The sequence below is a fragment of the Phocoena phocoena genome, chromosome 18, assembly GCF_963924675.1.
Source record: "Phocoena phocoena chromosome 18, mPhoPho1.1, whole genome shotgun sequence".
In the NCBI taxonomy this organism is placed as follows: Eukaryota; Metazoa; Chordata; class Mammalia; order Artiodactyla; family Phocoenidae; genus Phocoena; species Phocoena phocoena.
The window spans coordinates 67,212,816-67,228,811 of NC_089236.1; the positions used below are offsets into that span (position 1 = coordinate 67,212,816).

The 15,996-nt window shown below is 38.3% G+C and overlaps 1 protein-coding gene and 1 pseudogene across 1 annotated transcript in view; both read left to right on the plus strand.

The window, feature by feature from the left end:
• The window catches only part of HS6ST3 (heparan sulfate 6-O-sulfotransferase 3), a 654,288-nt gene that overhangs the window by 463,342 nt on the left and 174,950 nt on the right, over window positions 1-15,996 (plus strand). The window lies entirely within an intron of this gene.
• On the plus strand, window positions 4,830-5,030 carry LOC136137489 (guanine nucleotide-binding protein G(I)/G(S)/G(O) subunit gamma-5 pseudogene; annotated as a pseudogene).

A 15,996-nucleotide genomic window follows, 5' to 3' on the forward strand; every position in this document is an offset into this window, starting at 1 on the left:
GATGTACAAAGCCTGTCACTTTATCACTTTACCTACATTATATTATTTGATCCTAGTAATAGTTCTGTGGATTAGACAAAGGGTAGCTACTTCAAGAATTCCATGTACAAATTCCTGCTTCTCTTTTTGCTGGCTCTTCAAATGCATTGCACTCAGATTGCTGTTGAGAACGTGTAATTCCAAAGAAGGTGTCAGGGCTCCGTGAAGATCATTGATCAAATGGCACAGTGAGAGCAACGTTGATGGACAGTGAGTCATGTGACCAGAGTTTCGATCAATCTTGGCCCTTTCATCACGCAGACGTAGACACTGGACATCTCACTAGATTTTTTGGGTCTCAGTTAATCACACGTGAAGATGATTTGGAAGGGAAGAGACTAAATCATCTCCATGGTCTCTCCTAGTTCAGAGTTCTGAGACTTGATGTGAACTTGAAAGTCAATGAAGCAGAATAAACACAACCATTAGAGGAATCAGAAGATTTCGGTGAAGGGTGAAAGTTTTAAGACCTTGTGACACCTGTGAAGTGCATTTAGACATGTTATCCTAGGCATTCTGCAAATGGGCAGCATCTCCTCGGATGGAATGTACCAAAAGCTGGTTTTCTGTTGGCCGTGGCGCCATTTGATACGTGACCTGAAATTTACTTGGTGAGGCAGTTGTGTCATTTAAGTGATCTGCTGCTAATAGGAATTTTTTGTTTCCCTAATTATACTACGCGAAAATTGTTGTTTTTCTGCTAACAACGTTAAAGAGAATTAAAATAATTATTTTCAGATATTGTAAATTAATAGAAATACAGTTGACACTGGGAAGAAAAGCTGGCTTTTTTGTTTTGGGTTTTTTTTGTTTTTGCTAAAGAGTATTTTTTTCAACCATCTGCCTGTGAAATGTGGAGTGGAAAATAAATGTATAGAAGTCATTTTTAGAAAGCAAGAGTGGTATTAAATGTTGATATTATAGAGCATATATTTATTTTCTTATGAAATCTCTCTTATGTGAAGGTATCTGTATCCCACGATCATTGTTGGGAATTCGTTGTTTTCTTGTGCACTGATCCATAAGGTAGATAATTGACAGGAGGTTAGAGCTAAGATTTATTGCCACTGATGGTACATTTTCTAGGAAAATGCAGAACTTTCTTTTATATCATTTTAGATCAAAGGCAAATTTTATTACCAGCTCCTCAGAAAATCACTGAAAATTCCTTTTCTGAAAATCTGTGATCCTATTTGGAAAAACTCTTAATTTCTTCTCATTATCAGAGTCGCCATCAATTCCCACTCTTTGAACAATTCCTGTGTAAACTCCACTGCACACAAACCCTGCCCAAGAACCTCTGCTCCTGGAAGCAGAAAATATTATAAGGGGCCGATATTCACATTATTTCTTAAAAACTAGTCTTTTATCCAATACAAAGATCACTATGTGAGAAAACTATGGAATCTCTGACCATCCATTATTATAGATTGCACACCGATCAGAAGAAGTCCATAAACCCAAAGCTCAAATTATTTTTCTTTCTCTGAGATGAATTACTAGATAGTTGTAGTAATTCTATTTCCTTTCTTCAAGTAGAATAGAAAGAGGATAATGTAGTTGGCTAATTCTTTGAATAAGTATCTTATTAATTTGTGTATCCTTGGTACCTAGTAAGTGTCAATAATTCTTTGTTGAATAAACAAAGAGCCCCCTAGGCTTCCAACCAAAGAGCAAATACACAGGTTGTTTACTGCAGAATAATCCACGAGATACTAATGGCAAAAGGATCATCTTTTCTCTCTGTAAACATATTCGAGTCATTAAGAGTTCAGAGTGAACTAAAGTCTTTCAAACCTCAATATACTTAGTGCTCACATCTCAAACTAATTTATGGATGTGACTTTTGTAGTATGTCATAGAGATAATTTGTCTACAGTCGTTTCATAAGCATCACTGAATAGCTTTCCTGTAATAAAAGTCCATCATCATTATATTGAATATCACTTAAATACAGAATGTAAGTTGTACTCTATTGTAGAATGCATTTAAATACCTTGATTAAACCCTACTAACTCAATTTCAAATGACATTTCATGCCCTTAGTCCCTTAGCTCCACGCCCCCCCCCCCCAACCTGGTGATTCTCTTTCCTTGGCTTCTCACCATATTCATTGATTCTATTATTTTACAGAAAAATTAGGGTATTTATATGAGTTTTCATTAACTACCATTACATAACAGTTTTAAATTGTGCTATAGTGAGGCTAATTTAAATATACTGAGTTTCTCATTGTTGAATTGCATTTTAATACTATCTTTTCTTCCAACATAATTCTTCACTAGTATTTTTCCTTCTCAGCCTATTTTGTACTCAGCTACTGATAGTCCAGCTGAAATCTTTTATGAAGGGGTGGGGTTTAGCTCCATTTTAGCTGAGCTGGTTAAGCACCCCTGAACTACAGTAACTGTGGTTTCACTGGAGGAAGAAGATAGATGGGCAGAATGCTGGAATTAGCTCAGTTTCTCAAGGTCAGCGGCTAAATGCATGGTGCTGGCTGAACAGCATCAACATCACCGGGGAAATTCTCAGACCCCATCCAGACCTACTGATTGAGAAACCCTGGAGGTGGGGCTCACAATCTGTGGCTGCACAAGACTTCCAGGTGACTCTGATTCACGCTTAAGCCTTCCCTTGCTGTAGAGAATTCTCTGGGGGCTAAAACGAGAGCACCACCCCATCTCGGGGAACTACAGGTGATAACAATCCAAACCTCAATTAACTTAAACTGAAACGCAGCAGTATGCATGGGTTTCAAGAGAGACAAACTTGAGCTTGCATCCCAGTGAACGGATCCCTACCAGAGTCCTCTGGGGCAACGCATCTGAGCCTCAGGTCCTCATCTGAAGAATAATGCTGTCCTTGCTGGGCTTGTGTGAGGATCAGAAATGATACGGGAAAAACAAGATCCAGAAATACTTTTACTTTGTCGCCAATGAGGCTTAGGTGTCTGGCTTTCACTTGTACAAGTCCCTTATAAATAATATTAAGTTTTGAAGTTGGTATTCTTTTTCTTTAAGGAGGACTTCAAATTGTATTAGCTTCAAGCCCCACAGTATCCCATTGCACTCCTGGCATAGGACAATGCTTGGCAGTTATTTGGGTATTGAATCTATTCACTGTTTCTGCCACTTTTTGTCATTTATTGATATATTTGAGTCCTGAATTTTATTCGCGAATGACTTGTCAGCATAGCACATAAGCCAGGTGATGGGTGCGTGGGACACCTTTCTGGATGACAATGAGGCTGAAATGTATTCAGGAAACAAAACTTCAGTGCTGAGGGATGTGATCGCTCACAGAGCAGGAGTTCCCTTGCTCATCAGATCAGGTGAGGATCCCAGCCTCCCTTTACGTTTATCTAATGTGTGGCAAGCAAAGTGTTTGGAGAGTTGAATTTTTTTTACGATAAAACCCTTTTTAAATCAATGGGAAGTCGCTTAAGATTCAAATGACAGTTCTCTGAAAGTCAGCATGTGTTCTTTGCCCTCTCTTTGACAATGATTATAGTAATTGAACAGGATATAGCCTTCTACATTCAAGTGTATGAATGTAGACACTTCAGGTTATATTTCCAAAGTAGCATGTATAGACCTAGCCATGTGTCTTTTCTTAATACCGATGATGTCATGCAAGAAAGTACTTTTTGCTCATTGGCTTGAAAATATACCCCGCAACGTTAACGCAAGTATCCTTCAGCATCACCAATTATCACATTTCCATACGACTTCTTTTCAATTAATTTCGTTCCAGAATATAGAGTTATCTGAACAGTGATTTCTTTTTCTTTTCTTTCTTTTTTTTGGTTTAATGATAGGAGTGCTAGCAGTTTCAGTATTTATCAAGTACTGACTGGATCTTTTTGGTTGAAGAGTTGGTTAGGAAAATTACTGTCAAGCTCACTCACCACCGTAGTAACCGAATTTTAATACCTCTGGGGGTACAGACATTTATATAATCTAACTCTATGGCACTGAGGTACAGTGTATGTAGTGTATGTATGATTGAACAGAAAGTTTCAAACAGCAGCCTGTGAAATTGGATTTTAGATGTAATGTACCATAAATAAGTGCTATAAAGATTGCCTTTAATGCTATAAATCAGATTTTATTGGTTTCAGCTATCTCATTCTGGTTATTGTATTACCCACAAAATCAAAGGAAATCAAAGAGCTGGAATATTTTTTATTTTAATATCCCATATTCTACAGTAATGGCACATGCACCCTTCCAGCTTCCTTCTTTGGGTAGGTTGGACAAAATTGACAGGTGGCAGGCCCCGGCAACATGTCAGTGGCAGGATCAGTATAAATAACCAAACTTTTGGGACTTGAAACCTTTTCAGATTTCCTGTCTGTGAAATATACAAGGTAGGTGAATTGGCAGGTCTCTTTCCTTTCTGAGATGCTGGCTGTCATGTTTTCATGCAAGGCTGACGCCTGTAGAGATTGGCAGGTGAGGTGAGCTTTTCAGCTTCTGCAAAGCTGATGGAATTTGGTGATGATGCTTTCCATTGGGGATAGAGGGTATCCATGCATGACCTATCGAGTTATTTAAAATGCCAGAAACTATTGCTATAAAATAAACTTGTGTCCTCGAACAATCTCTCAGTGTTCAGTTTAGAATCAACACACTTCTCCCCCAACACACACGCACACGCATGCACACACACTTTACAATGCTTTTTCTTCAGTATGCTTTTAGTCAAGAAAATCAACATATTTGGCATTAAAAATTGCTTAGGAAAGCATACACGTGGGCGTGCCGATCTGCCCAGCTGTCGCGTGCGCCATGTCTGGTCCTTCCAGCGTCGCTGCTGTGAAGAACGTGGTTCAACGGGCCCGGCTGGAGGCTGGGTTCAACCCTGTGAAGGTTTCCCAGGCAGCTGCAGATTTGAAACAATTCTGTCAGCAGAATGTTCAACATAAACCGCTGCTGACTGGAGTATCTTCAAATCCCTTCAGACCCCAGAAAGTCTGTTCCTTTTTGTAATAAAATGAATCTTTGCAAGATTTTCTAAACCACTTTTCATAAACCGGTGAATATTCAAAGGGAAGCTGAATTTGAAGCCAGTACAAAAGCCTGTCTCTATCACACGTGCCATACTATACAAACTTGTACTTTTGTCCGTCCTTAACATCTACGTCTCTGAATTTTCATGAATTTCTGTTTCACAAGGATAATTGTTTTATATACACTGGCAGCAATAAAATACTTAGTATAAAAAAGAAAACAAGAAAAGGATACACATGAACTGGGAGAGCCCAGGAGGCTACAGTAATCTAAGTTTGAACTAGTTAGGGGTAGAAGAGTTTTCAAGCTATTAAAAATGCAGCTGTGTTTTGTTTTTGTGTAGTTTTCCTCTGTGTTTACTTGTACAAATACTCTGAGTTCCAGGCACTCTGAGCTGCCTACCTAGGCATTGTGGGGATGGGGGTGACCTTTATTTTTCAAGGTTGAAGCCATAGGACCTGAAGAAGGCAAGAGGGGTAGCAGGGGTTTCTTGAAACAGAGGCTACCAGAGAGCTACATCTTCATGATGCTTCGCTTTTTAATTTATTTCTACTGCAGCATTACACCAGATATGTTCTCCTTAGTTCCTCCACCTGAAAAACAGCCATCCTTAGCAATCAGAGAAGGTACCAAAATGTTGTGCTTTGTCTTGATTACAAAGAAATCTGATTCCCACGAATGCTTAAGTAATCTCGAACTTACTGGAGATAAAAGCCATATAGAATGTTAGCACTGCTAATATTATGCCAGCCCAAGTTCAGCAAATTTTTTTTTTTTTCCAAAATAGCAAATCTTCTTGATGCCACCCTTCCTTGCCGTGAACTAAGCTGGAAGAGCTACGGGGATTATGCGGATCAGGGCTTGACATTTATGACTGCCAGTTCACTGATGAAAATACAGCCCAGGAGCTCAGCCCTAGACCTGGGAGGCAGCTGGATCCCAGAGTGTGCTTTGGCACTTGTTTTAGGTTGCACTCAATTTTCTGGGAGCCCCGTGGGCCGCCCGCATGGAACAAGGAAGTGTCCCGGTCTGGAAGGGTATGTGCAGCTGCAAAGAGAAGCAAAGGGGCTTTTTTCTTTAAGCACTTGTGCCACTAGTTCCATGTTCTTAATGGAACATGAAGCAACTTCTTTCTCTCTCTCTCTTCAAGGCTGGCCTTCTCCAAGAAGCTATCATCAGTGAAAACCCTCTCTAGTTTCAGTCCAACCAAATGATTCTAACCAGCATTTACCTTTTCTGTTCCTCTCTTCTCCATTCCTCTCTATATGACTATCTTTAGGCAAATGCTAAAAACAAAATTTTATATTTTGGTTTACTTGGTTTGCTTGACCCTGTCTCCTGTCCTAGCTTAATCAGCCTAAGATCACCAGAAATGACCTTTTATTCAGCAAAGTCAGTTCTATTGCACCATTGCAGTGAGGGAGACTGCATGCCAGGGGAACTGTGGGGCATCTCACCAAATAAAGGAAAAGACAGAGGTTATTATAGGATTTTAAAAAATAAATTTATTTATTTATTTTTGGCTGCCTTGGGTCTTTGTTGCTGCGCACGGGCTTTCTCTAGTTGCAGTGAGCGGGGGCTACCCTTCGTTGCGGTGTGTGGGCTTCTCACTGTGGTGGCCTCTCCACTGCAGAGCATGGGCTCCAGGCGCGTGGGCTTCAGTAGTTGTGGCTCGCGGACTCTAGAGCACAGGCTCAGTAGTTGTGGCGCAGGGGCCCAGCTGCTCTGCGGCATGTGGGATCTTTCCGGACCAGGACTCGAACCCGTGTCCCCTGCATTGGCAGGCAGATTCTTAACGACTGCGCCACCAGGGAAGCCCAGGGTTTTGAAGGATAATGGAGTTTAGGTTAAATTTAAATAAAGCAGTGTTTGGATAGGCTCAGAGAAAAGCTGGGCTGTATGCGAAGGGTTTAACATCAACTCTGGACTGTGAAGTGGATCTAAGGTCCTGTTTCCTTGGGAACTACAAAGTTAAGATAAATGTGGAATATTGTATCCAGAAACCCCTTATTAGAAGCTCTGCACTTGGGTTGGAAATTGAGGCTGCCTCTTTGTCAGAGTGGCTTAAATCCTCTAGGCAAGAGTGGGATGTTTCATTTTTACTGATATAATTTCTAACAAACAAAGTTTTTGATAGTTAATGATTTTAGAAACCAAAGCATCTTAGTAAAAAAGCAGTAATCACCCGAAGAGGTGATCGTTATGATACTTTACAGCTGCAATATGGGAGAAGTGTTGTTCCCTGTTAACTTTTAGCTGGATTTGTCTGAGTCTATTTTTCCAGATGCTTAATGGTCAGGTACTTTTAAAAAAAACTTTCTTAGTCTAATCTTTATTTTCTTACTTCCAGTATCAGCTAGGAAAACTTAGCTTGCAAAGAACAAAATGCTCAACATAAATGGGTTTAAATAATTTAAATAATGTATAGGCTAACAATATAAAAGCTGAGGAATGGAAAGGGCTTCAGGCAAGGTTTGATCAAGCATCTTTTAAAAATCACCAAATATCTTATTTCTCTCTCTTCCCATTGGTCTCTATATTGTCTGCCCACATCTTAAATATATAGCTCTTTTGGAACTTGAATAAATGTTGTCCTTCCTATTCTATCTTTCATGACTTTCATATTTTATACTTTTTTTTAGTCCTGCTTTATTAATAATTTTATTATCTCTATATTTTAGTTCACTGATTTTGTCTTCATCTAGGTCTTATTTAGCTGTTAATCTGTCTTTTGGGTTTTATATTTCAATTATTTTACTCCTGGAAATTCCAGGTGGTCATTTTTCAAATCTCCCTGGCTTTGTGATAGTGCTCATAATTTTAAGATATTTTTAATTTCTCTTTTTATGTCCTCAATAATTTAAAATATACTAAATTTTTATTCTATATCTTGTAGTCCTATTATCTGAAATCCATTTTCAGACATCTGTTTCTATATATCTGTTGACTTTTACATGATGAATTTTGGGGGGGTTATTTGGTAATTTTGGGTGGTGAACTTATTTTTCTTAGGAGTTTATTTGTTGGAATCTCGTGCCTCCTGGGTTAAGCATTAGGGTGGAGGTGGGAGGCATGAATCTCAGGAGTATTACTGGCAGGAATATTGTATGTTAAATTTTCAGGTTGTAGATTCCTCTATCATGGTGTAGGAAAGATGCAGACTCCAAATCTATGTGAGAGCACATTTGTGAGTATATATTCTCGGAGGAAACTTTTACAAACCCTGTATAAACCTTCATTCACCAGTATATCACCCTGTGCTGTTGGTATGTGTGTGTGTGTGTTTTTTTTTTTACAGGGGATGAGGACATATATATGTTTAATCCACCATTTTTCTGAGGGTTAGGGCTTAAACTTTACATATGGTCCCAGTTGCAGCTCTCTGACTTTTTGCAGACCTAAGCCACCATCTCCTGTCCCCACATGGGCTATAAAATGCAAGCTTCTTGGTTATAGAAAGTGGCAACCAATCTCTGCCCCTTGTCCAGTCTACCCTTCCTGCTCTGGTCTTCAGTTCCCACTTTATTTTTCATTTGGATTTTCATTTCTCACCTATGCAGCCTACATATGCTGGGGAAGGTGACTCTACTCTCATCAACTGGCCTGGCTGAGAGATTTCCCTTACTTTCTTTTGGGCTCAGCCATGCACTTAAAAGGACGTTTGTTGTATTTTATTTGGCATTTCTAAGTGTTCTGTAGCAAGTGCTCTAGGTTACCTAGTCAACCATATTACCAGAATGGCTGGCCCTGACCTACCTGGGGCTTCATTTAAGGCTAGCTCCTCAGATGCCACATAGGTGGCTCTAGCAGCTTCTCGGGGCAGGGATGGGTTGCCAGTCTTGTTCATATGTTCAATAAACACAGCGAGTGCCTCTCTGAGTATCTTTCAGAAGACCTAGGAGGATCCCTCACCCCCCACCCAAATCACACACACACACATACACACACACACACACACACACACACACACACACACACACCCCGAACCTCTCATAAATATTTTGTTGTATCTCATTTCTTGTCTCTCATTGGCTCATATTTTGTTAACTGTTTTGAACCAAACACTGTTGTCAAGAATTGGAAGATACTAAATAACTTAAGCCAATCAGAGTCCACCTTGGTTGCTAAGAGTGGGGTCACTTTCTCCAGTAGCATATAGATTGTGTGGTTGAGGGATAAGTATACAGTGAAATTTGGAGCTCTGTTACAAAGAAAGGCTGAGATGGACAATTCAAAATAGCTGATGGCACACATTTGCCCCTTGTATTATACACATTTTAATTTAGTTCAATTAAACAAACATTTATTTAGTACTATTTGTTCCGTGACAGGAAACAGCCCGGGGCTTGTGGAGACCACATAATTATCATTTTTTTAAATTGGAAAGACCACACCTCCACTAAGTATTTATCTTAGGTCAAATTCTGTTAGGTACCTGAAAAACAGAAGAGTTGGCTTTTTTTGTGATGTGTTATTATTGGTGAAATATTTTTTCTGACTGTTGAAATAGATCAGATATAAAAAGAATGTAATATATAGACATACATGCATAATGTATATGGATATATGTATACACCCCCACACACATATATATACATATATATACAGCTTAAAGAATAATAAGGAGATAAAAAACTGTGTACCATTACCTAGCTTGGAATAAAGACGCAGACATAGAGAATGGACTTGAGGATCCGGGGAGGGGGAAGGGTAAGCTGGGACGAAGTGAGAGAGTAGCATTGACATATATACACTACCAAATGTAAAATAGGTAGCTAATGGGAAGCAGCTGCATCGCACAAGGAGATCAGCTCGGTGCTGTGTGACCACCTAGAGGGGTGGGATAGGGAGGGTGGGAGGGAGATGCAAGAAGGAGGGGATAGGGGGATACATGTATACATATAGCTGATTCACTTTGTTATACAGCAGAAACTAACACAGCATTGTAAAGCAATTATACTCCAATAAAGGTGTTAAAAAAAACTACAATAGGCAAAAATAATAATAATATAGTATCAGTTCCTTAGAAGCCCTCTCTACTTATCTCAGAACTCATACTTCTTTCAGAGGTAACACTGCTGATTTTTGTATTTATTAATACCATTGGGTTTCTTTACACCTCCACACATATATGTAAACATAGGCAATACATTTCTTTGAGTTTTGCTTGGTTTTGGATTTTATATAAATAGAATTATACAATATTTTTCTAATTTGCTTTTGTTTCGTCAGTATTGCTTTTAATATTCACCCATGCTGGTGTAGGCAGCTGCTGTATTATTTATTTATGCAAACATATACTATTGAATGACTATAACACAATTTTTGGTTTTCTGTTGTTAATTTATGTTAGGTTGTTTCCATCAAATGATGGGTCTGTGGACATTTTCGAACCAGTATTTTGGTGCATGTGTACAGAAGGTTCTTTGGGTCTATATTAAGGAATAGAATTGCTGGCTTTAAGGCATGCACATGTCCAGCTTCACAAGGTGTAACAAATCATTTACTGAAATGACTATACCAGTTTACCTTCCCAGCAGTACTGTTATGAAAGTTTCATACAATATAGTGATTCACAATTTTTAAAAGTTAGATTCCATTTATAGTTATTATAAAATCTTGGCGTATACCCTGTTTTGTACAATATCTTCGTAGCTTATTTTATACATAAAAATCTGTACCTCTTTATCCCCTACCCCTGTATTGCACCTCCCCCCTTCCCCTCCCCACTGGTAACCACTAGCTTGTTCTCTATATCTGTGAGTCTGCTTCTCTTTTGTTATATTCACTAGTTTGTTTTATTTTTTAGATTTCACATATAAGTGATATCATACAGTATTTATCTTTCTCTGTCTGACATTCCACTAAGCATGATGCCCTCCAAGTCCATCCATGTTGTTGCAAATGGCAAAATTTCATTCTTTTCTATGGCTGAGGAGTATTCCATTGTGTGTGTGTGTGTGTGTGTGTGTGTGTGTGTGTGTGTGTACTTTAATTATTATTCAGCGATGTATTTAAAATTTTCCATCATGATTTCTTCTTTGATCCACGTGTTTCTCAGAAGCATGTGTTTTATTTCCAAATACAGCTCTTGTTCTAGACATCTTTTTGTTTTTGATTTTTAACTTAATTTATGTTATAGAATATGATCTATATGATACCAACTTTTGAAATATATTGAGATGTATTTTATGGCCTCTTTTTTTAAAGCATTTTTTAAATCAATTATTTATTTTAAAAAATTATTCTTGGCTGCGTTGGGTCTTGTTGCTGCCCGCAGGCTTTTCTCTAGTTGCGGCGAGCGGGGGCTACTCTTCGTTGCGGTGCACAGGCTTCTCATTGCGGTGGCTTCTCTTGTTGCGGAGCATGGGCTCTAGGCACGTGGGCTTCAGTAGTTGTGGCTTGCAGGCTCTAGAGCACAGGCTTAGCAGTTGTGGTGCACGGGCTTAGTTGCTCTGTGGCATGTGGGATCTTCTCGGACCAGGGCTTGAACCCGTGTCCCCTGCATTGGCAGGCGGATTCTTAACCACTATGCCACCAGGGATGTCCCATTTTATGGCCTCTTATGTGGACGATTTTCAAAAATAGCTCATGTGTTCTTAAAAGGATGGTATATTCTGAAGTTGTTTGACGCAGTGTTCTATATTATATATGTCCATTTAAATCAAGTTTATGCTGTCCAAACCTTCATCTCCTTACCGGTATTTTTTGTTTACTGGAGCTAACAATTTATGAGAGATGGTATTAAAGGATTCCAATATCCTGTGAATTTTTCAGTTTCTCCTTATGCACCTGTAAATTTTCAATGTATGTAATTCAAGATACATTAGTATGTTTCACATAAGTCTAAAATTGTTATAACTGACTGGTAAGTTAAACTTTTCATCATTAGGAAGAGACCTTATTTATCTCTGCTTATACTTTTTCCACCTTAAAATCTATTCTCTTTGTGATATTTTCAGTTAGTATTTGACATAACTAATCCTTTTGCATCCTCAGCTGTTAGAATGTGTGTGTGTGTGTGTGTGTGTGTGTGTGTGTGTGTATTTATATAATGATCGTGTGTATGCCTACTCTAATAATCTTAAAAAAGTACTGGCTAGGTTATTTCTTTGGAATTTTATTTTACCTTTTCTTGTTCAATTTACGTCTTGATTTATTTAACATTTTTCCCTAATATCTTGCTTCCTTTTGAACTTTATCTCTGTACTTATTTTTGATGTTTACTCTCTGTGCTTTTTTTTTTAGTGGCTACTGTAGATATTTTAACATGCTTAATTAGCACAGTTTAAAATTAATAATAACCTTACTCTCATCTCAAATGGTACAAAAACCTTTGAATGTCTTAGGTTTCATCACCACCCTCTCAACTTACATACTGTTCTTTTCCACTTATTATTTCTATATTTTTTAATATTCACCAATAAACTGTTCTGTATATCAATGTTTGTCTTTATCATATATTTACTAATATCTTTGCTCAGAATCCTATCTTGTATTTTAGACCTTCCATCTGGACTAATTTTCTTCCTTCCTGAAACATATCCGTTAGAGTTTCAGTTAGGGATAGCATGTATATGATGAATACTTACAGATTTTACTTTTCTAAAATGCTCTTGTCTTTCTTCTTGAAGGTTAGTTGTACTGCATGTGAAATTCTAGAGTGATAGTTGTTTTGTCTCAATGTATTGCATTATATCTTCTGGTATCTATTGCTGTGCTGAGAAGTCAGTCATCAGTATAATTGTTCCTTTATAAATGATATTCTTTTTTTCCTCTACTTCCTTTAAATATCTGGTCTTTATTTTTTATTATTTTATTTTTTTTGCGGTACGCCGGCCTCTCGCTGTTGTGGCCTCTCCCGTTGCGGAGCACAGGCTCCGGACGCGCAGGCTCAGCGGCCACGGCTCACGGGCCCAGCTGCTCCGCGGCATGTGGGATCCTCCCGGACCGGGGCACGAACCCGTGTCCCCTGCATCGGCAAGCAGACTCTCAACCACTGCGCCACCAGGGAAGCCCTGGTCTTTATTTTTATTGTTATATAATTTTACTTTCAGTATGACAAGGTGTGAATCTCTTTTTATTTAGTCTGCTTGGAAATCATTGAGCTTTTTGGATATGAGCTCAGTATCTTCCAAAAATTGTTGAGAGTATTAGTCATTATTTTTTGGAATAGTTCCTTATCCCAATTTTATTCATTAGGTCCCTCTGAAACTCCATTTAGATGTACTCCAAACCTTCTCAGCCTATCTTCTCTATATCTTTTCAACATTTTTCTACTTTTAATAATTTTCTCTCTGGTTTGATTACTTCAGATTTATCTTTAAGTTTATTCATTCTCTCTCTTCAGCTGTGTTGAATTTGCTAATTTATCTTACTGAGTTTTAAATTTCATTTAAAAAATTTAGTCCAATGGATTCTTTTAATCATTGATTTGTTTTTTAAAATACCTTGTTTTCCATGCTTCTGAATCTTTTATTTCTTAGATCATATTAAACATAATTCTTTTATAGTAAGAATATTATGTGTTCAGTATCTGAGAAGTTTGTAGATGATTCTGCCATCTCTCATTCTTGGTGTGCTTTTCCTTGTGTGTGGTGATCTTTTTTTATTGTGATTGCCTTGTTTTCCTTAGAATTATCTGTGAGAACTATCAGAGCTCCAACTTGATGTTGAATTCCTCTAGAGAAGCTGTCCAAGCTTACTACCAACCTGGATGCATATTTAATTATATTCTATGCTTGTGGTTTTTCAATACATACAGAAAGCATAAATGTGGGTCACAAACTCCATAGTGTCCATAAGGATTGACTTGTGATGATGAATTCTCAGGGAGATTTATTTTTTCTCATACCGCGTGTCAAGTTATGGCAGGCACTGTCTTTTAAGTTCCCTTACTCTCCTTTCCTGGGATGAGGATTGTTTATTATTTACTCTTCCACTTTGGAATCTCAGCTTTGTTTAGGACTCTATTAAATTTTTTCTTTGCAGACCTTGACTCTTATCTCTTACCTGCTATGCCCTGACAATCCATCCAAAAAGAGAGTCAAGGTCACAAGGTTTGGCCAATGCCCTCAAGACAATCGAGGCTTTGATGCTACCTTACCTCTCTGGGGTCTGGCTTTTACTTCATTTTGGGGATTCAGTTCATCTGGGGTTCCTTTTTTCCTCAAGACTTCCAAGATGGCTGAGGGAGACACAAGAGGGAGGAGATATGGGGATATGTGTACATGTATAAATGATTCACTTCGTTATAAAGCAGAGACTAACACACCATTGTAAAGCAATTATACTCCAATAAAGATGTTTTTAAAAAAAGCTATGCTTTAAAAATGATTCTTTTCATTCATTTTGGGAGCTTTCAAAGGTAAACAGAAAATTCAGCCTGCCATACTTTTAGAAATGGGAAGTCCTCTCTAAATGGGCTTTTTCTTTTTTAATAGTGCCCGTTGGAATAAGGGCTATGAATGACAGTCACGTTATTGCGTTTTACATTTCTTAGAAGTGCAGTTCACCATTCTAATTAGAAGTCAACGGTTTCTAGTATTCTTAAATGTCGATTCGAGTGCAAATGCCTATGAGATAGAGCTTGTTGCTAATTTCCTCTGAGGAAATAAAGGTCTACAGAATTGGGCTGTAATCAAAGGACCTGTGAGGTGGAGGTAATATGTCAGGCAGCCTCCTTTAGCATCAAGGGCAGGGTCAGGCGTATACAAAACAGCTCATCTTTTCTCGAACATTTCTTCAGAGTGCTTTTATTCTCGCATAGATTATGGACCTTTCCTTTCCTTTGTGCCTGGGTGTCATCTTTCAATTCCTCTCTATTTCTAAAAATAACGGTTTAGCAGCCCATGGCCCTATTTAGATCAGAGGGCGTAGCAATAATAAATGTTTTTATTATGAAATAACAGCCATGAATGCTGTAAATTTCATTCTCAAAGACTGATAACATAAGACACTGACTTTATCCAACAGCCTTAAAATTTAATGAGGTAAACAAGAAAGTTCTACGAGTAAACAATGTTGTTTATTTGGAAAAAGAAATAGCTACTTATTCCATTTTTCTTTTTCTCTGCATCAGCCCTTACTACCAGTAATTCTATTGGGAGATTTTGTCATCATTAAGGACTGGTTCACAGCTCTAGTCTGTAACATCTTACAGTTATCTACTGATATCCCAGACATGCTGCAAAATTCCTAAAATGCAACTAACATCAGTATTCTTGGGTTGTTCGTCTTATTTCTTAAACATGAACTCAAGGTTTTTTTCTAGATATATCCAGATAATATTGCAAATTTCTCAAAAAGGCAATTAATTCGCATTGGTAGAGATTTTATATATTTCTTAAGCATTTCTTGCAACGGTAGGATGTCAGAATCACTACTCTGGGACTCCTGAAAATCTCCTTGAAAGAAAACCAAGGGACTCTGCATGCCAAACCAGAGTGGAAAGGGCTGCCATTTGACAAATTCAGTGGAGATGTAACTGAAAATCCATGCAAGTTAGAGCTCAGGTTTATGGAGACAGGAGTGAGGGACTGTCCCATTAACTGAACCTAACAGAGAGTTCTTTTCTTTCTAGAATATCAACTGGTGGACCGTTGTTTCTTTGGGGCCCCAGAATATTAGCTAATAAAACGTGATTTCTGAACTTCAAGACCCTGCTTGTTTCCTGCAATTAAATCTTTTAAAATACCTTTGCAAAGCCGTTCCGAAGCACCAGCCCTCGGAAGCACAGGGAACTTAGATGATCATTAAGGGCTGAGATGTATGATATCAGTGAAAGAAGATGGGCTCCCTCGTTTTGCCATTTAGTCACTGCCCGCTGAGCTCTGAGAACAGTACGTAACGTACGCAGGAGTCTTGCCCTTAGCAGCTTCCATACCGAAAGCGAATCACTGTTTTGCAGTGGCAATACCATTTCTTTTTATTGTTAGTGTTGGTG